At 40.9% G+C, this 20565-nt stretch overlaps 1 protein-coding gene across 33 annotated transcripts in view; it reads right to left on the reverse strand.

Moving 5' to 3' along the window:
* Nucleotides 1–20565, reverse strand: part of LOC123330947 — a 419147-nt gene that overhangs the window by 303254 nt on the left and 95328 nt on the right. For 2 of the 33 annotated variants that reach the window (XR_006547280.1, XR_006547270.1), the window contains exon 4: nucleotides 17851–18423. The exons of 30 other annotated variants lie outside the window; for them this stretch is intronic. The gene's annotated coding sequence lies outside the window, so the exon portion shown is untranslated. Of the gene's footprint in view, nucleotides 1–1200; nucleotides 1328–17850; nucleotides 18424–20565 lie in introns of those variants that run through there. One more of the 33 variants, XR_006547276.1, reaches the window with a different exon arrangement.

Consider the following 20565-nt stretch of genomic DNA (forward strand, 5'->3'; position numbering starts at 1 on the left):
TTCAGTCACTTCAGACTCTTTGAGACCCCATGGACCGTAATCCACCAGGCTCCTTTGGCTATGGGATTTTCCCTGATCAAGGACCAAACCCTAGCCCTCTGTTTTGCGAGCATGGACTCTTAGCCAGTGGATCACCAGGGTGGTCTCCAAAGGTGTTCCTGGCTTGGGCTCTCTATGACAAAGTAACTCCAACCTTTGCCTCCATCTACACGTGGCCATCTTCCCTCTGTGTGTCTCTGTGCCCAAATTTCCCTGGTCTTATGAGGACATGAGTCACTGGATTAAAACCAGTCCTAAAGGGCTCATCTGAACTTGATTACACCTGCACAGACTACATAGGCATCCCTTATTTTACCGTGCTTCTTCGTATCATGCTTGGCAAACACTGCCTTTTTTTTTTTTTTTTTTTAACAACTGGAGGCAATTGTTTTGTGGCCACTCAGAAGATGGCTCGAACTTCTCAGCAATAAAATATTTAACTCAGAAATGTATATTTTTCCAGTCATAGCACTATTGCACACTTAACAGACTACAGTATACTGTGAACATAACTTTTATATGCACTGGAAAACCAAAATAATTGTGTGACTGCCTTTACTGTTAAGTTAGCTTTATTTTGATGGTCTGGAACCAAATCTGCTATATTGCTGAAGTTTTGCCAGTATTTTCAAATAAAGTCACATTCAAAGGTACTAGAGGTGAGGACTTCTATCTTCCATTGCAGGGAGGGATAAGGGAGGGGTGACACAATTCAACCCATCAGCAGCAGTGACATCTGAGCCCAGCTTCTCAGTAACGGGCAGCTGCTGGCCTGGTGACAGTTTAGGTGAGGAAGTTGCTTAGATAAGTTCTCCAGAATGAGAAACACATGTGATGATGTCACAAGTCATTTGAAGCAAGACGCCAAACTGATAAGAAAATAATCATGAACACGAGGAAAGCCGTCTTCACAGCTCCCTGTGGTAGCATTACTTGCAGTGATGAAATAGAAATTCACATGAGTAACAATCAGGAAAGAAGGCAATGGAACCCCACTCCAGTACTCTTGCCTGGAAAATCCCATGGATGGATGAGCCTGGTAGGCTGCAGTCCATGGGGTCACTAAGAGTCAGACACGACTGAGCGACTTCACTTTCACTTTTCACTTTCATGCATTGGAGAAGGAAATGGCAACCCACTCCAGTGTTCTTGCCTGGAGAATCCCAGGGACGGGGGAGCCTGGTGGGCTGCCGTCTATGGGGTCGCACAGAGCCTGACACGACTGGAGCAACTTCGCAGTAGCAGCAGCAACAACCAGGAAAGGGTACAAGGAGCTGAAACTTCTATTCTGCAGTCAGCCAAGTTGATATTTGTGAAAAAATATGCATAATAATGAGAAAATGCATATGATATGTTAAATTAAAAACTGGGACACATTTTATGTATTTTAATTAAATGATGCCAATACGCACATACATATCAGACTATCTGAATTACCATCACCTGATGTCATCATGGTTGTAAAGCTGTTGAGAGTAGGAATTTCATTCTTTTCTTAATTTCTGGATATTTGGGTTAGCATTCTTTATTATGATGAAAATTTCATAGGAAGAAAAATGTGCAATTTCAAACAAATTGTTATGACATATTTAAAAATAACAGTCATGTGTGTGCTATAAAATCTACTTAATCCCAGCATCTTGTTATCTGTGCTTCACATTTATTTTCCAAGAAACAAAGCATTACAGTTATCACGGAAGCCCCCTGTGGAAAGATGATGTTTTCAAATCAAGCATTCAAGGCAAAGAAAAATTTCTCCCAATATTCTTAAAGCAACGTGGCTTTGTGAAATGAATGTAGTCGTCATCAGCTCTATGAAACAGAAAAGGGAAGCTTCCACTGCAGTTGAAATTATTTCTTGAAGAGAAAAACTATTGTTTCCCATAACAAAATGGCTTTTACTCTACCATAAGAAAGCTTATATACTATTCAATTTCCCACATTTTAGGATAAATCTTTTGAGGCCGTGCCATGCAGCAGGATTTTAATAATAGTTGCCCGACGAGGGGTCAAACCCGTGCCCACTGCATCAGGAGCATGGAGTCTTAACCACTGGACCACCAGGGAAGTCCCATTTCCTACGTTTTAAAATGTAGTGCTTGTCCACATAATGACTGGACTGTGTCTATGTTTTTAGAAAAAAGAGTAGAGGTTAATAAAAAGGGTTGGGGTGAGGCTGAAAAGACTTTTAAGCTCACAATCACTTGTTGATCAACGTTCTCACCAACTGAAACATACAATTTGTGTCCAGGGGTAATTTTCTTTGTATTTTGACAAAACTGTGTGTCAAATAAATGTCATTTTAAAATATCTCATTCTCTAAATAGATCCATCAAACATTTCAATAAAAAAATAAATAAATTACTCTCATCTGATGATACAATAAAATGTATCTAACCTAGAGAGGAAGTGAATTTAAGAATCAATTCTAAAGACTATGCATGCTCAATTTAAAATGAGAAAGGTGAAGTGGGTACCCTTTCTGTGTTATCAAATCCAAGTATTTGTGTTCTGATGAAGTTAGCCATCAAGCAAAGCGAATACATCCATTGCTTTTACCTACTTATTTCTCTAAATATGGTCCAGGTAAGATTTTATGTTATTTTGTGTCTTTTAAAGCCAGTTTTATAAAACCAGTAAATCAAAACAGTCAGATGTTTCAAAATATATTAGAGAAGTATACTGCAAACTTCTTTTAGTGTCCCTGGTTGGTTGGTATTTAGTGCTCCAGATGAATAAGTATTTAGTTGACTGACCTTTAGCGAGTCATAGGCTCTTTCTACCTCAGTTTATTTCATCTGAAAATTAGAGATCAACACACCTACCGAGGGTGTGGGGAGGATCAAGTAGTGTAGAGAACATGAGATGTCTTTGTAAACTGCTAAGTGTTGCAGGAATACAAGTAATTTCTAAAGATGGCGATGAGTATCAGGCAATGGAAAAACCCTACCTAGCAATCTCCAAGATCTTAAACTTTATTATAAGCCATCACACATTGAAAATGATATTGTTGGTCACTCCTTAAGTTTTTGTTTCCTAGAAAATAAAGGTCTTACCGTCATTTTATTACGTAGAATCAAACATCAAATAGTAGGAATTTAAATATCTATTCTTGACAGTCTCGTGTGGCAGTATTCTAATTTTCTCAATCATTTAACCTTCTGGAAACCAGAAACTACTGATAAAGACATTCTCTATTCAGCTATCAACAGAGTTCCCCTACAGGCATTTTTAGCCCAAAAACCAAAGAGTTCTTACTTTGAGAGGCAAACTGTATGAAAGTTGAACCAAGAAATATGTCTTTAAAATTGAATGTTTTTCCACCAACCTCATGCATGATTTAAAACTGTGGAAGATATACATTCAAAAGAAGCCTTCTTCCAAAACAGCCACCTTGTGTGGCTTCCCGTTTGTTCCAATATGATTTCTTCTGCTTGGTGCAATTTTGGAGTTTTCTCATTCTGAAATCAGTCGTTTTTTAATTTATGGAACCTTAGGCTCTTTTGGATAAGGCAATGGCAACCCACTCCAGTACTCTTGCCTGGAAAATCCCATGGATGGAGGAGCCTGGTGGGCTGCAGTCCATGGGGTCGCTAGGAGTCGGACACGACTGAGCGACTTCACTTTCACTTTTCACTTTCATGCATTGGAGAAGGAAATAGCAACCCACTCCAGTGTTCTTGCCTGGAGAATCCCAGGGACGGGGGAGACTGGTGGGCTGCCGTCTATGGGGTTGCACAGAGTCAGACACGACTGAAGCGACTTAGCAGCAGCAGCAGCAACAGGCTCTTTAGTGTCCCATCAAGTCAAATCATTCTTCATACTCAACAACTTGGTCAGGAGTGACTTGTGACTATGTCCAGTAATCTAACTCACCTGCAACGGATGACAATTTTGCCACCCTTGACAGTGTACAAAAGCATATGCTGCAGGATCTAGACATAATGCCCTAAGGGAAACTGCAGAAATATATTGCTCAACATCAGCATCTTTAGAAAAAGTGATTACCTGCTGCCAACACTGAAGAGAAGCCCACAATTGGATATATAAGATCTAAATGTGTTTATTAAATATTGATCAGAGCAACCATTCTAAAATCATCTTTGCAAATAATGTATAAGAAAATGCTTACGATACAATAGTACCTGAAAAGAAAAACAGAATAGAAACTGTGTATTTGTTCTTTCAGGTAACCATTATTTATTGAACCCTTGTGTGAAAGACCTCCCTGGTGGCAAAGACAGTAAAGAATCTGCTACAGTGCAGAAGACCTGAGCTTGATCCCTGGGTCGGGAAGATTCCCTGGAGAAGGGAATGGCTACCTACTCCAATATCCTCGCCTGTGAAATCCAATGGACAGAGAAGCCTGGCAGGCTACAGTCGATGGGATCGCAAAGAGTCAGACACGACTGAGTGAGTAGCACTCCCAGTAACACTGTGTGCCAGGCACTGCTGTAGGTGCTGAGGACCCATGCCAACATGTTTACAGTCATATACCAACCTTGCTTAAAAATAGACTGATAAACAGTTCACGCTTGACACAATATTCCAGGCTCTGTGTTAATAAGCATGTAAGTAATTTATCATTCATTCTGTGTTACAACAATACAAGAAAGTGCTATTACACCAATTTTATAGATAAGTAAATTGAGGCACAGATCAATTAAGTAACTAGACCAACATAAAGAGACACAGGGGTAGAGCCAGTCCTAGAATCTAGGTCTTCTCCCTGTTCCCTAACTCTCTGTTTCATTCTGTTGTACCCACATGACACTATTCCCCTATATCAAGTATAATCTCCTTCACCCATTTTTCACAAATTTAAAATAACCCAGAAGATTTTTCTACCTGAGCAAAACTGTGACACATCTGAGAACAGGAAGATCCAAACTTGATTCCTAACAACCACATCAGTGTTTAATCCTTTATGCCTTTCTTTGATAAAACTTTAACAAATCATCCCAGTAACTGTGGCACCTACTCAAAATTTTATCATTTAATTTCTTACACTGTACTTTTCTTTGCCCACCAATTTCGCAATACAGCCCCAAAGCCCCAGTGATCTAAGATTCACTCAGGTATCCCTCATTAGCATGTTAAGTAAGGATCAGATTTTCTCTAACTTCAGATAAATCATCATGCAGAAAACAGGAGATAAAAACCTGCGATTAAAGATGCAGATCTGGTAACATTTTGTATTAATTGAGGTAATGTGAGCTGCCAAAGCAGATAAACCCTGAAATCTCGATGATGGACTAGAACAGAAATTTATTTCCTTCTCATGGATAGCCCGTTGTTGGTGTATCTGATGGCCTTCAATATGGTCCTCCATGCATCAGGACCACTTCATTTTTATTTGTGGCCCCATCTTCCTCTATTCCTTCAAGCCTTTCATATTGAGACAGCAAGGAAAGACCATGGAGAAGGCAAGCTTGCTTCTTAATCTTTTTAGGAAAGATACACACCACTTCTACTCATATTTCATTGACTAGAACTAGTCTTACAGTCCCACCTGATACACAGGATGCTGGGAAATGTAATCCTGGCTAGGAAACATGAATCTCTTGAGGTCAAGTTATATGTTTGCCACACATCCTAACCAGATGGTACAGAAAATTACAGCAGAAAGATATACAAATAAAATCAACATGTAAGAGAGAGCAAAAATGAACTATCAGAATAAAGGCTGGAAAAACTAGGATCTGTAAGTAATATAAGTTATTGGAGTGGGCAAGAAAGAACATCTGGGCTGCCTGGAAAGGTAACATTAAAAGAAAGTGAAAATAGAACTATCATATGATTCACCCCTGGGCTTATACTTGGATAATATCATAATTCCAAAAGATACATGCACCCCAGGGTTGACTGAAGCACTATTTATAACAGCCAGGACATGGAAGCAACCTAAATGTCCATCAACAGAAGAATGGATAAAGAAGATGTGGTACTTCAGACATTAAAAGGAAAGGAATGAAATTGTGCCATTGCAGAGACATGGATGGACCTAGAGACCGTTATACAGAGTGAAGTAAGTCAGAAAAACAAATATATATTAATGCATACATGTGGAATCTAGAGGAATAGTACAGATGAACCTATTTGCAAAGCATAGAGACACAGATGTACAGAACAAACATGTGTACACCAAGGGAGGAAAGGGAGGGTGGGATGAATGGGGAGGTTGGGACTAACATATGTACACTACTATATATAACATATACAACTAATGAGAACCCAGTGTATACCACAGGGAACTCTACTCAGTGCTCTGTGGTGACTAAATGGGAAGGAAATCCAAAAAAGAGGGGATATATGTGTGTCCATGTGTGTGTATACACACAAATACAGATAGCGCATTCACTTTTCTGTACAGCAGAAAATCATACAACATTGTAAAGCAACTATACTCCAATAAAAATGTTTTAAATAAATAAAACTAAGACCTACATTCAGTTCACCTAAAAAAAAAAAAAAACAAAAAACAAATAAAGTTGAAAAAAAGATTCTTAAGTGAAACTGTTTGAAAAGAGGGAAGAGCTGAGATCATAACTGATTCAATCAATAATATGACAAAGGAAACTAAGTCCATTTAAAGCAACATCCTGTTTCCAGAAACTGCTCACCACTTTACACGCTGAGATGTGGAATACATTTAACTGCTGTTTTGTCAGAAGCACTAATTCTCTTGATTGTGTTGTGAAAACAAAACTACTGAAGAAAATCTTTTTGAAAAGCCCTCAAAGAAAAATTAATATTCATACACAGCTGTCCATCTGAAAGCATGCAAGGTTGAAGTCAATAATTAGCATGGCCAGAAGAGTTCCTGCAAGTGGCCTTATTTTGAGAATTATTTTCATACAAGGCTTTCTTTCTTGAATAAACCTGCTGGGCACATAGAAGATAAAAACAGTGAGGTAACCTAGCAAATCCTATTCTCATATGTAAGGAGTTAATCATTTTGGGGACACCAACCATCTGAAGTTGGGTTTTACCCAATTAAATAAGCAGAAAGTAAAAGTGTTAGTAGCTCAGTCTTGTCTGACTATTTGTGACCCCATGGACAATAGCCTGTAAGGCTCCTCTGTCCATGAAATTCTCCAGGCAAGAATACTGGAGTGGGCAGCCATTCCCTTCTCCAGAAATAAGCAGAAGTCAAGCTATTAAGCTATTTTAAAACTTCCTATTACTTAGAGCCAAACTGGGTATGGTTCTGTGAGTCACAAACCTCGGACTTTTAGGAATGAAGAACAACTTGGCCTGATTTCACCTGATTCTCTATTTTCCAGATGAGGAATGGAGGCTTCGAGATAATACATGACTTGATTAAAGTATGATAAGAATTATTGGTGAAACTAGGTCTGCAATGTAGGTCTGTTGACCAAGGACTGTCCATTAAATGACCACCTATACTATTTGTGTGTGTGCTCAGGCATGCCCAACTCTTTGCGACCCCATGGACTGTAGCCAGCTGGGCTCCTCTGTCCATGGGATTTCCCAGGCAAGAATACTGGAGTGAGTTGCCACTTCCTGCTCCAGGGGATCTTTCTAACCCAGGGATTGAACCTGCATCTCCTACATCAGCAGGCAGATTCTCTTCCACTGAGCCACCTGGGAAGCCCACCCATACACATTAGCCTTGACCTAAGACCACTCCAACAAAAAGCTCCATGCATAGAAACATCAACTATTCCTAAAATGATGGGAAATCCAGACTGAACACGGGTCCCTAGTACAACCTTGAGACATACAGATCTCAACAATCATCAGGCCAATGAAAACAGTGACAAATATGAGACAATGGGCCAGAATGTAGAAGAGAAGACTAGGAGGCAGCTTATGCCAGAGAAAATGGGGGACTTTAGGAGAACACACACACCTAGAGATGGCAAGCCTCAGTTAACTTGAGATGTGCACTGATTATAGTGTCTGGTCTAACTTTGTTCCTGCACTAAATGGACACAGACTCTGCTCTACAGCCTGGGATTCCTCCAGTTATTACTGTTTGGGGAAGCTACCTCACTGTTTATAATCTGTGGTGTTCCTGTATTCAACCATCCATTCCACGGGGCTTTTCTGAATGTCCACTGGGAGCCAGTGGTCAGGTGTAAAAAAGCAAATGATGAACAATACAAACTCTGAACCTGAGATGCTCACAGTAGACTAGGGAAAGGAGGTATAGAAAAATAGCATCATATTATCTGATTTTCCTATGTGTTCTCAAGTAGAAGTACAGGACTTGACCAAAGTGCTCAAGAGAAAGGCAATATTCAACATCCAGGATCCCCTGGGCAAACTACTCATCTACTAAGAACTTAAGACTTCAAGACAGCAAACTGCATGATTTATAGTTACCCACCAAAGCGTGGTCTGCACCCCAGCAGTACATGCAACATCTCAAAGCTTGTTTAAAATGTCAGAATCTCCAGCCCAGCTCCAGATATAATAAATCAGGATCTACATTCTACCATGATCTCCAAGTGATGTGTATATGTGTTCAAGTGTGATATGCTCCATGCTATATTGGAGGACTGTACTGGAGTACTATTGTTGTAAATGACTATGTCTAAGAGGTGATTTGTCATCCAGGATTTTTTTTTTAAGTTATGTTTATTGAGGAATTTTCAGAGAGTAAAATCCATCCTTTTCAGATATGTAAATCAATTTCTACAAACATACACAGTCATATAACCTCTGAAGTGAAGTCACTCAGTTGTGTCCGACTCTTTGTGACCCCATGGACTGTAGCCTACTGGGATCCTCCTTCCATGGGATTTTCCAGGCAAGAATACTGGAGTGAGTTGCCATTTCCTTCTCCAGGGGAACTTCCTGACCCAGGGCTTGAACCCGGGTCTCTGGCATTGTAGGCAGACGCTTTACCGTTTGAGCCACAAGGGAAGCCCTGAACCCCTGAAACGTGTCTTTGTGCCTTTTTGCTGTCTATTCCTTCCCCCTAACCCCAATCACTAGAAATCACTAATCTGGGTTCCATGTCTAGAGTTTTGCCTTTTTAGCAGTATCATATACATGGAGTAAGAGGATATAGAGTCTTTTGTGTCTAGTTTCTGTGACGTTACATAGTGCCTTTGAAATCCATCCATTTTGTTAGAAACATCAGTAGTTTGTTCTTCTAATTACCAAAGAAAGAAAGAAAGACAGCGCTAAGTCACGTCTGACTCTTGTGATCCCATGAACTGTAGCCCGCCTGGCTCCTCTGTCCATGGGATTCTCCAGGCAAGAATACTGGAGTGGGTTGCCATTTCCTGCTCCAGGGGAATTTCTTGACCCAAGAATTGAACCCAGGTCTCCCACATTGTGGGCAGATGCTCTACCGACTGAGCTACACAGGAAGCCCATCTAATTGCCAAGTAGTATTCAATTGTAGGAATGTAAACCATTTGTTTGGGCTTCCCTAGTAGCTCAGACGATAAAGCATCTGCCTGCAATGCAGGAGACCCAAGTTTGATCCCTGGGTCGGGAAGATCCCTGGAGAAGGAAATGGCAACCCACTCCAGTGTCCTTTCCTGGAGAATCCCATGGACAGAGGAGCCTGGTAGGCTACAGTCCACAGGGTCACAAAGAGTCGGACACGACTGAGTGACTTCAAGCCATTTGTTTAGCCATGCCCCAGATGATGAACTGAGAAGGCAATGGCAACCCACTCCAGTACTCTCGCCTGGAAAATCCCATGGACGGAGGAGCCTGGTAGGCTGCAGTCCATGGGGTCTCTAAGAGTCGGACACGACTGAGCGACTTCACTTTCACTTTTCACTTTCATGCATTGGAGAAGGAAATGGCAATCCACTCTAGTGTTCTTGCCTGGAGAATCCCAGGGACAGGGGAGCCTGGTGGGCTGCTGTCTCTGGGGTCGCACAGAGTCGGACATGACTGAAGCAACTTAGCAACAGCAGCAGCAGATGATGAACATCTGGAATGCCTCCAATTGAGGGTATTATGAGTAGGAGTACAGGTCTTTGTGTGGTACATGTCTTTATCTTAGGTAAATAACTAGGAGTGGAATTCCTAAGACATTTGGAAAGTGTATGCTTAACTTTATAAGAAATTGCCACACGAGTTCAAGAGGTGGCAGAGAAAGATCCTGAATTCAAGACCTCCTGCAGACACAACAAAGCTACAACTACCTTACTTAAGAATTACCTCTGGATGAAAACTAGATGAATACAACCTCTACAAAAAGGGTGAAGAGACAGAATCAAGATGGGTAGGAGAGGCAGAAAATGGTCTCATCAAAGGAAAAACCACACCCCAACAGTACTGATCCACAATCGAAAGTGATCACATAGGTATGACTCTTATTGCTGAGAAGCCAGGTCTGTGAGCTACACATCAGGAATGCTGACTCCTAGATGCTGCAGAAGAGGGATGAGCTCCCAAAAGACTTGGAACTGAAAATCAATTTGGCTTTGAAAATCAATGGGCAATATGCTCAAGAAAACTAAAAAATTGCAGGGAACAATAACAGAACACCTCTTAAAGGGCCTGCATGCAGACACATTGGACCTGAAAATCAGTGTAAAAATACCACATTTAAAAGTGCATGAATCAGGGACTTCCCTGATGATCCAGTGTTTAAGAATCTGTACTTCCATTACAAGGAACATGGGTTCAATCCCTGGTCAGGGAATTAAGAATCCACAGGCCACGTGACAGCCAACATAAATAAATAAATAAAACTTTTAATGCTAACCTTAAAAAAAAACCACATGGACCATAGGTGAAGGGGACCCACTACTAATCTATTCTTCACAAATTCTTTCAAAAAACTGATGAGGGAGGAAGCCTTCCAAACACATTTTAGGAAGCCAGCATTACCCAGATAACACAGCCAGGCAAAGACATTACACACAAAGAATTATCAGCCAGTATCTTTAATGAACATAGATATAAAAGTCCCCCAAAAATACAGTTGACTCTTGAACAATACAGGTTTCAACTTCATGAGTCCTCTGATACACAGATTTTTTCAATAGTAAATACTACAGGACTACAAAATTCAAAGTTGGTTGAATTCATGGATACATAATTATAGTTACAGAAGGCTACCTGTAATTTATACACAAAGTTTTGACTGTGCTGAGGGTCAGTACGTTTAACTCTGCATTATTCAAGAGACAACTATATCAGCAAACTAAATTCAACAATAAGATTCAGTATTAAAATTATCATCCCACAGTCAAGTGGGATTTATTCCCAGGATGCAAAGATGTTTCAACATTTATACATCAAAGTGACACACCATACTAACAAAAGGAAAGATAAAAATTGCAAAATCTTCTCAATAGGTATAGGGAAAAAAGCACCCAGCATTTTGAAGTCTAAGCCACAACAATCAGGCAAGAGAAAAGACATCAAAAATGCAAAAGAAGAAATAAAACTGGCAGTATAGCACAGCACATGATACTACACAGAAAGAACCCTAAAGACTCCCTCCCCCCACCACACATACACACGTGGAACTAATAAATAATTTTTATTCTAAAAATTAAGACCAGAACTACCATGCTGCTGCTGCTGCTGAGTCACTTCAGTCGTGTCCAACTCTGTGCGACCCCATAGACGGCAGCCCATCAGGCTCCCCCATCCCTGGGATTCTCCAGGCAAGAACACTGGAGTGGGTTGCCATTTCCTTCTCCAATGCATGAAAGTGAAAAGTGAAAGTGAAGCTGCTCAGTCATGTCCGACCCTCAGCGACCCCATGGACTGCAGCCTATCAGGCTCCTCCGTCCATGGGATTTTCCAGGCAAGAGTATTGGAGTGGGATGCCATTGCCTTCTCCAAGAACTACCATATGACCCATCCAATCCACTTCTGGGTATTTTCCAAAGAAAAAACAAAAACAATAATTTGAAAAGGTATATGCAGGAAGTCAAGAAACACCAGAGTAGCAGGCAGATTTGGTCTTGGAGTACAAAATGAAGCAGGGAAAAGGCTAACAGAGTTTTGTCAAGAGAATGCACTGGTCATAGCAAACAACCTCTTCCAACAACACAAGAGAAGACTCTACACATGGACATCACCAGATGGCCAACACCGAAATCAGACTGATTACATTCTTTGCAGCCAAAGATGGAGAAGTTCCATACAGTCAGCAAAAGCAAGACCGGGAGCTGACTGTGGCTCAGATCATTAACTCCTTATTGCCAAATTTAGACTTAAATTGAAGAAAATGGAGAAGACCACTAGACCATTCAGGTATGACTAAATCAAATCCCTTACAAGTACACAGTGGAAGTGACAAATAGATTCAAGGGATTAGATCTGATAGGCAGAGGGCTTGAAGATCTACGGATGGAGGTTCATGACATTGTACAGGAGTCAGGGATCAAGACCATCCCCAATAAAAAGAAATGCCAAAAGGCAAAATGGCTGTCTGAGGAGGCCTTACAAATAGCTAAGAAAAGGAGAGAAGCTAAAGGCAAAGGAGGAATGGAAGGATATATCCATTTGAATGAAGAGTTCTAAAGAATAGCAAGGAGAGATAAGAAAGCCCTCCTCAGCGATCAATGTGAAGAAATAGAGGAAAGCAATAGAATGGGAAAGACTAGAGATCTCTTCAAGAAAATTAGAGAAGCCAAGGGAACATTTCATGCAAAGATGGGCTCAATAAAGGACAGAAATGGTATGGACCTAACAGAGGCAGAAGATATTAAGAAGAGGTGGCAGGAATACACAGAAGAGTGATCCAAAAATATCTTTACGACCCAGAGAATTACGATGGTGTGATCACTGACCTAGAGCCAGACATCCTGGAATGCAAAGTCAAGTGGGCCTTAGGAAGCAGCACTATGAACAAAGGTAGTGAAGGTGATGAAATTCCAGTTCAGCTATTTCAAATCTTAAAAGATGATGCTTTTCTTTTTTTTTTTTTTTTAATTTTATTTTATTTTTTAAACTTTACATAATTGTATTAGTTTTGCCAAATATCAAAATGAATCCACCACAGGTATACATGTGAGGTACCATTTCACACCAGTCAGAATGGCTGCGATCCAAAAGTCTACAAGTAATAAATGCTGGAGAGGGTGTGGAGAAAAGGGAACCCTCTTACACTGTTGGTGGGAATGCAAACTAGTACAGCCACTATGGAGAACAGTGTGGAGATTCCTTAAAAAACTGGAAATAGAACTGCCTTATGATCCAGCAATCCCACTGCTGGGCATACACACTGAGGAAACCAGAAGGGAAAGAGACACGTGTACCCCAATGTTCATCGCAGCACTGTTTATAATAGCCAGGACATGGAAGCAACCTAGATGTCCATCAGCAGATGAATGGATAAGAAAGCAGTGGTACATATACACAATGGAGTATTACTCAGCCATTAAAAGAATACATTTGAATCAGTTCTAATGAGGTGGATGAAACTGGAGCCTATTATACAGAGTGAAGTAAGCCAGAAAGAAAAACACCAATACAGTATACTAACGCATATATAAAGATGATGCTTTTCAAGTGCTGCACTCAATCTGCCAGCAAATGGGGAAAACTCAGCAGTGGCCACAGGACTGGAAAAGGTCAGTTTTCATTCCAATCCCAAAGAAAAGCAATGCCAAAGAATGCTCAAACTACTGCACAATTGCACTCATCTCACACGCTAGCAAAGTAATGCTCAAAATTCTCCAAGCCAGGCTTCAACAGTACATGAACCGTGAATTTGCAGATGTTCAAGCTGAATTTAGAAAAGGCAGAGGAACCAGAGATCAAATTGCCAACATCCACTGGATCATCAAAAAAGCAAGAGAATTTCAGAAAATACATCTACTTCTGCTTCATTGACTATTCCAAAGCCTTTGACTGTGTGGATCACAACAAACTGGAAAATTCTTCAAGAGATGGGAATACCAGACCACCTGACTTGCCTCCTGAGAAATCTGTACACAGGTCAATCAAGAAGCAACAGTTAGAACTGGACATGGAACAACAGACTGGTTCAAAATTGGAAAGGAGTACATCAAAGCTGTATATTATCATGCTACTTATTTAAATTATATGCAGAGTACATCACGAAAAATGCCAGACTGGATGAAGCACAAGCTGGAATCAAGATTTCAGGGAGAAATATCAATAACCTCAGATATGCAGAAGACACCACCCATATGGCAGAAAGCGAAGAACTAAGAGCCTCTTGATGAAAGTGAAAGAGGCGAGTGAAAAGGTTGTTTTAAAACTCAACATTCAGAAAACTAAGATCATGGCATCTGGTCCCATCACTTCATGGCAAATAGAAGGAGAAACAATGGAAACAGTGGCAGACTTTATTTTGGGGGGCTCCAAAATCATTGCAAATGGTGATTGCAGCCATGAAATTAAAAGACGCTTGCTCCTTGGAAGAAAAACTATGACCAACCTAGACAGCATATTCAAAAGAAGAGATGTTACTTTGCCAACCAAGGTCCATCTAGTCAAAGCTATGGTTTTACCAGCAGTCATGTATGGATGTGAGAGTTGGACTATAAAGAAAGCTGAGCACTGAAGAATTGATGCTTTTTAACTGTGCTGTTGGAGAAGACTCTTGAGAGTCCCTTGGACTGCAAGGAGATCCAACCAGTCCATCCTAAAGGAAATCAGTCCTGAATGTTCATTGGAAGGACTGATGCTGAAGCTGAAACTCCAATACTTTGGCCACCTGATGTGAAGAACTGACTCATTTGAAAAGACCCTGATTCTGGGAAAGATTGAAGTGGGGAGGAGAAGGGGTGGACAGAGGATGAGATGGTTGAATGGCATCACCAACTCAATGGACATGAGCTTGAGTAAACTCTGGGAGTTGGTGATGTACAGGGAGGCCTGGTTTGCTGCAAATCATGGGGTTGCAAAGAGTCAGACACGACTGAGTGACTGAACTGAACTGATATGTACCTCTAAGTTCACTGCAGCATTATTTATAATAGCTGAGAAATGAAAACAGCCTAGTGATTGTTGTATCAAGTATTCAGTGATTGATGAATGAATAAAGAATATGTATGTATTCACAAGGGAATAGTACTCAGCCACAAAGGAGAATGAAATCCTGACATCTGCAACAACATGGATGGGCCCTGAAAGTACTACTCTAAAAGAATTCAGATGGAAAAATAGAAATACCATATGATTTCACTGATACCTGAAATCTAAAAAAACAACAACCAAAAAAACAACCAACCAACCAAAATCAAACAAACACAAACTCATAGATGAAGAGGTAAGGTTTGTGATTACCAGAGGGGAATAGAATTGGGGGATGAGCAAAAGGGTGAAGAAGGTCAACATTACTGTGATGGATGGTAATTAGACTACATACAGTGCAATCACTCCATAATGTACAGATGTCAAATTACAACACTCTACATTTGAAATTTTTTAAAAAGCAATTTTCTCCAATTAAAGAATAAATTTTAAAAATAAAACAACAAAAATAGCAGAAGAAAGAAAACAAATTAGCTGTAGAAGGGTTGCAGTTGATGAGGTAGGATTTTAAATGATGAAAATTTTATCAGCTAAACATGGAGATGTGAAAGTACATGATAAACCCAAGGAATAGGAACTATTTCAGTAGGGAAAAACTGCAGGGTGGCAGTAGAGGAATAGCTGGAAGTAACACAAGTGAAACACAATGTATGGACATCTCTAAACTGCTCTCAACTCCACGTCATTATGAGTTCAGGATGCTCAGTTTTGTGGATCATAAAGATCATCCGATTTTTTTTTTTAATCTTCCATATATTTCCCATCACATAAACAGGTAAACACCAATTCTCCAAGAGTGAGGCAAAGAGTTTATCTACACACTCTAAAACTTGGCTGCTTAGCTAGAATAATGAAGCATGGACATTCACATTATGTGTAAGGTGGCCCTCTACCCTCAAAGGTTCAGCCAGAAAGAGCAGGGACCCATCGTGACCCATCTACTGATAAGCTCAAAACTGCTCCCTATTCTGGCTCATCTGCCTTGCCTCTGGGAATATGGTTTAAAAATAGAAAAAAGTCAAAATCTTTTTCTTCCTCAGAAAGTATTTCCTAGGGCTCCTCAGCCTATATAAGCTCAGCCTCTAGAAAATCAAATGTTATCAAGTAGCAAAGGAAATACTGGTCTCCAAGCTGTTTAGTAGGCTGGGCTCATGCTGATATATGTTAGCCTCTTTTTTCATTCTTTTCTTTTGTTGAGCATCATTTAGACTGTGTTGACTCAGGCAGGACAGCAATGCTCCTCAGGATCTGATAGAACCTCCACCTTGTCTCTCTAGATTCTTTCTTATAAATATCAACACCACATGCTGAGTCCCAGACATTTCATCCAGAGTTTGCTCCCTGTACTTTATCTTATAAGCGGGGATGTCAGATAATTGTGGAGCCTTGGTATTCATCACGCAGTCACTTCTACTAGAGCTCTTCTGCGATGGGACTGAACCAAAAATAATGAATTCAGGGAGATTCTTATTTGAGACCCAGTGTCTCACTAGGGACAGGTGAGAACTAACCCCACCTAGAGCTTCCCAGCTTGCACTAGTGGTAAAGAATCCACCTGACAATGCAGGAGACATAAGTGACTCGAGTTCGAGTCCTGGGTCATGAACATCCCTTGGGCATGGCATCTCACTCTGATATTCTTACATGGAGAATCCCATGGACAGAGGAGCCTAGCAGGCTACAGCCCATAGGGTCACAAAGAGTTAGACAGGACTGAAGTGACTTAGCACAGTGCAGCACAACCCTGTCTATCTTCAGATACCCTTTAAGGAGTTCTCAGTTCTTAAGAATGAGCTACTTCCTTCACTGGTCATGAAATGGCAAACCCAATCATGTTCTAGTTATATCCTGTGGTTTTCCTACAGGCTCTCAAGCAGTACAGATCTTGATCAAGTTCATCAAGATAAAGGCAACAGTTAACATCTGGGGACTATATGGGATCCCCAAATACTTTCCAAGACATAGGGCTTCCCAGGTGGCTCAGACAGTAAAGAATCTGCCTGCAATGCGGGAGACATGGGTTTGATCCCTAGGTTGGGAAGATCTCCTGGAGGAGGGCATGGCAACCCACTTCAGTATTCTTGCCTGGAGAATCTGCATGGACAGAGGAGCCTGGCAGGCTACAGTCCATGGGGTTGCAAAGAGTTGGACACGACTGAGCAACTCTCACTGTCACTGTCTTCCAAGACGGAAGTTTCCAAACTAAGAAAACGCATGATGTGGTATAAGGCTGTTTGCTCAATGGCTGCAGCTCAAGCATTACATGGAAACTTTCTAAAAGAACAAAATATCCATTTCTATTCCAGATCTAGGGGATCAGGCTCGCCATTGTAACAAGTTTCTAAGTGGTATATGTGGAGATTCAAGTTTGGTACAGTGCCTCAAGTCTAACAGCCATCTCAGATGCTGACAGATTTCACAGTTATATACCCCAACTTGGCAACTATAGGTCTGCTCTTCTCACCTGTCAAATGGGAATAATTATCCCTATATCAGGATTGTTGTGGAAATTAAATGAGATGTCTAAGGTGAATGTGTAGCCTACGTGACCAGGGGCATGAAATTATTGAACAGGAATGATGCTCTGGGTCTATGTGGCTTTTGTACTAAGAGCATGCTAAGTTGCTTCGGTCACATCCAACTATTTGCCACCCTATGGACTGTAGCCTGCCAGGCTCCTCTGTCCATGGGATTCTCCAGGCAAGAATACTGGAGTGGGCTGTCACGCCCTCCTCCAGGGATCTTCCCAACCCACAGATTGAACCCGTGTCTCTTATATCTACTGCATTGGCAGGCAGGTTCTTTACCACCAGCGCCATCTGGCATGTGGCTTTCAGGAGATATTAATGGTCTTACACAGGAAGTGTCATGGCACTTTGCCATGAGATCCATTTTTCAGTCCCACCTCCAAACAGGAAGTGACTCTTCTTGCCCAGAAGAGAGTCTGAAAAAAAATGAGAATTCTGAACAGAATTGAGAAGTGGAATAACAAGGCAAAGAAAAGAAAGGACAGGAGGGTAATAAGAGACAAGACTGAGCAGAAAAGAAGAATATAGAAAGAAAGGGAAGCAGGAATAAATAAATCCTGGCCCTCTGCATCCCAGGATTGTACTTTCTCCCTCTTTTCCAATGACTTTTGATTCATCGAGTGAATCAAGTTTTTCCTAAATGTTTAGAGGACCTATTGACCCCTAACATTCTCTTCAGACAATTTCTCTCTTGCCAGTGATAGTCATACAGATTTCCAGCAAAGATATTGTCCTTATCAGTTCTGTTCAAGGAGGTCTTCAGCATGGTCCATTCACAATAACACTTTGGAAGGTGTCCAGGATGATAAGGGTTAATATTTCGTCATGAACGCTGGTTCCAAGCCCGCTGGCAGAAAATTCTAGAAGTATGTTGGGAGAAGCACCCGAGTCACTGGAAAAAAATTCCAGAAGCACATTAGGCAAAAACAGTTCAGCCTGAAACACCAACTGTTTTCTCTGTTATAGACTGGTATGAACACCGGAGACTGAGGTGACCTCTCCAAATCCTAGTCTCCCAGTCTGTGAAATGAGCCGAGTGGGCTACATGTTGTCTTCTGCTCTTTCCTGGCTTCAGGATTATATAATTTTAACTGTGACACACATCTGGCGATTTCCTAAGACTATGTAGAGATTAGCATGGTGCTATCCAAACAGAAAGGACCTCTGGAAAAAAATAAAGAAACAAGCATGGTTGAGAATAGATTGGGGGCTGAGGGGGAGGGCCGGTGGTGCCATGGAAGGGAAGAGGTCAGAGGGAGGTACAGGAGGATGGAGCTGACTGGTGTCCAGGAGGATACGGAGTTATCTAAACAGATGGGCATGAATATTACCAGCTAGGAACAATTCTTATTGCATCCCACGTGATGAGCGAGGGTTGGTGCCCCAGCTGTGCTGGCAGCTGTCTGCCATGAGGCTATATACCCAGCTAAATGGGAAATCTTTTCTGGAATTGATGAGCCATACTCAGGCAGCAGCCAGAGCTCTGAAGCTCCCCATCAATCACTTGGCCTCTACCACATTCCTTTCCTTGAATTAAACAAACAAATGCAAAAGGATCTGAACTTCACTAAGTCCTTTCCCCTCCAATTTGTGTGCCAGCCACACTACCTCTCCATCAAAGTAGTATTCCTCTCTGTGAGATATGCAATTTCCAGTTGACATGTGTGGTATCTGAAATGAGGCAGTGTAGTAAACACAGTTAAATCAGATTTCATGGAATGACCTTAATCTCTGAGTAAGAAAAGCACACCAGCAAACTAGTAATCTAGGTTCAGAGAATTTCAACATGGGAAGACCCCTGTGGATGCTCAGCTTCAAGCCTCATCACTTTACAACTGAAGAAAGAGGGATCAAGGTCACGCCATGTACTGGCAGAAGGACTGATGTTGGAATTCAAGTGACATTACCAACACTTTAGGTCTGCTTCTACCACTCTCTTATTAAAGTGCATGATGTTAACAAGCTGCGTGTAAATTTTGAAGACTAATCCCTTGCTGGTCACATCATTTGCAAATATTTTCTCCCATTCTGTGGGCTGTCTTTGTCATGCTGAGTGAAGTAAGTCAGACAGAGAAAGAGGAATATCATATATGCAGAATCTAAAACAAAATGACACACACAACTTATTTACAAAACAGACTCACAGACAGAGAATGAACTTATGGTTACCAGGGGAGGAAGGGATATGTGGGACAGACGTGTACACACTGCTGCATTTAAAATGGATAATCAACAAAGACCTACTGTATAGCACAGGGAATGCTGCTCAATAATATGCAACAACCTAAATGGGAAAAGAATTTGAAAAAGAATAGATACATGCGTGTGTGTGTGTATCACTCTGTTGTACACTTGAAAGTATTACAACATTGTTAATCAACTATACTCCAGTATAAAACAGAAGTTTTAAAAAGTGTATTTCACCTTCTCTTTGAAGCCTGTGTTGGTATCTTCATGGTGCTGTGCGGCCTTTTGAGTCCTCATCTAAGCAGATTTACGATATTTCACTGAGTGGCTTACACCCTGACTGAAAGCACTTTTACCCAACTGTTAGGTGGCTTCCCAATTTTCTGCCTTTGGGATTTACCTGCAACAAACTTTTTATGTACCCTTGTATCAACTGGTTTTGTGCACATTTTGAGTTGGTTCCTCACTCCAAATTCTCAAAACTAACCACTTTCTTTGTTTGTTTTTTATTATAAAGAACTCTCTGAAATTATATTTATTGTAAGGACTACTTACGTTACTGCAGTCATATACACAGAGCTGGGTTTATCAGACTCAGAATTCTTCCACACAAACACAAAAATACATATATGTGCTCAAAAGAAATAAAATGCAATATTGTCTCTCTTGCAGACCATAACTGAATATATTTGGATCAAAACTCTTTTCAGAGGCATATTCGAGCACAAGGGAAGAACGGGGCCTGTAAGGAATTTGATAGCTTTGGGTTAAAGGAAAGAATGGTGCAGACAAATGCAATATGGCTCAGAAAATGAACAAAATGTCGGAGGATCAGATTTACAGGGAA

The sequence above is a fragment of the Bubalus bubalis genome, chromosome 21, assembly GCF_019923935.1.
Source record: "Bubalus bubalis isolate 160015118507 breed Murrah chromosome 21, NDDB_SH_1, whole genome shotgun sequence".
NCBI classification, from domain to species: Eukaryota; Metazoa; Chordata; class Mammalia; order Artiodactyla; family Bovidae; genus Bubalus; species Bubalus bubalis.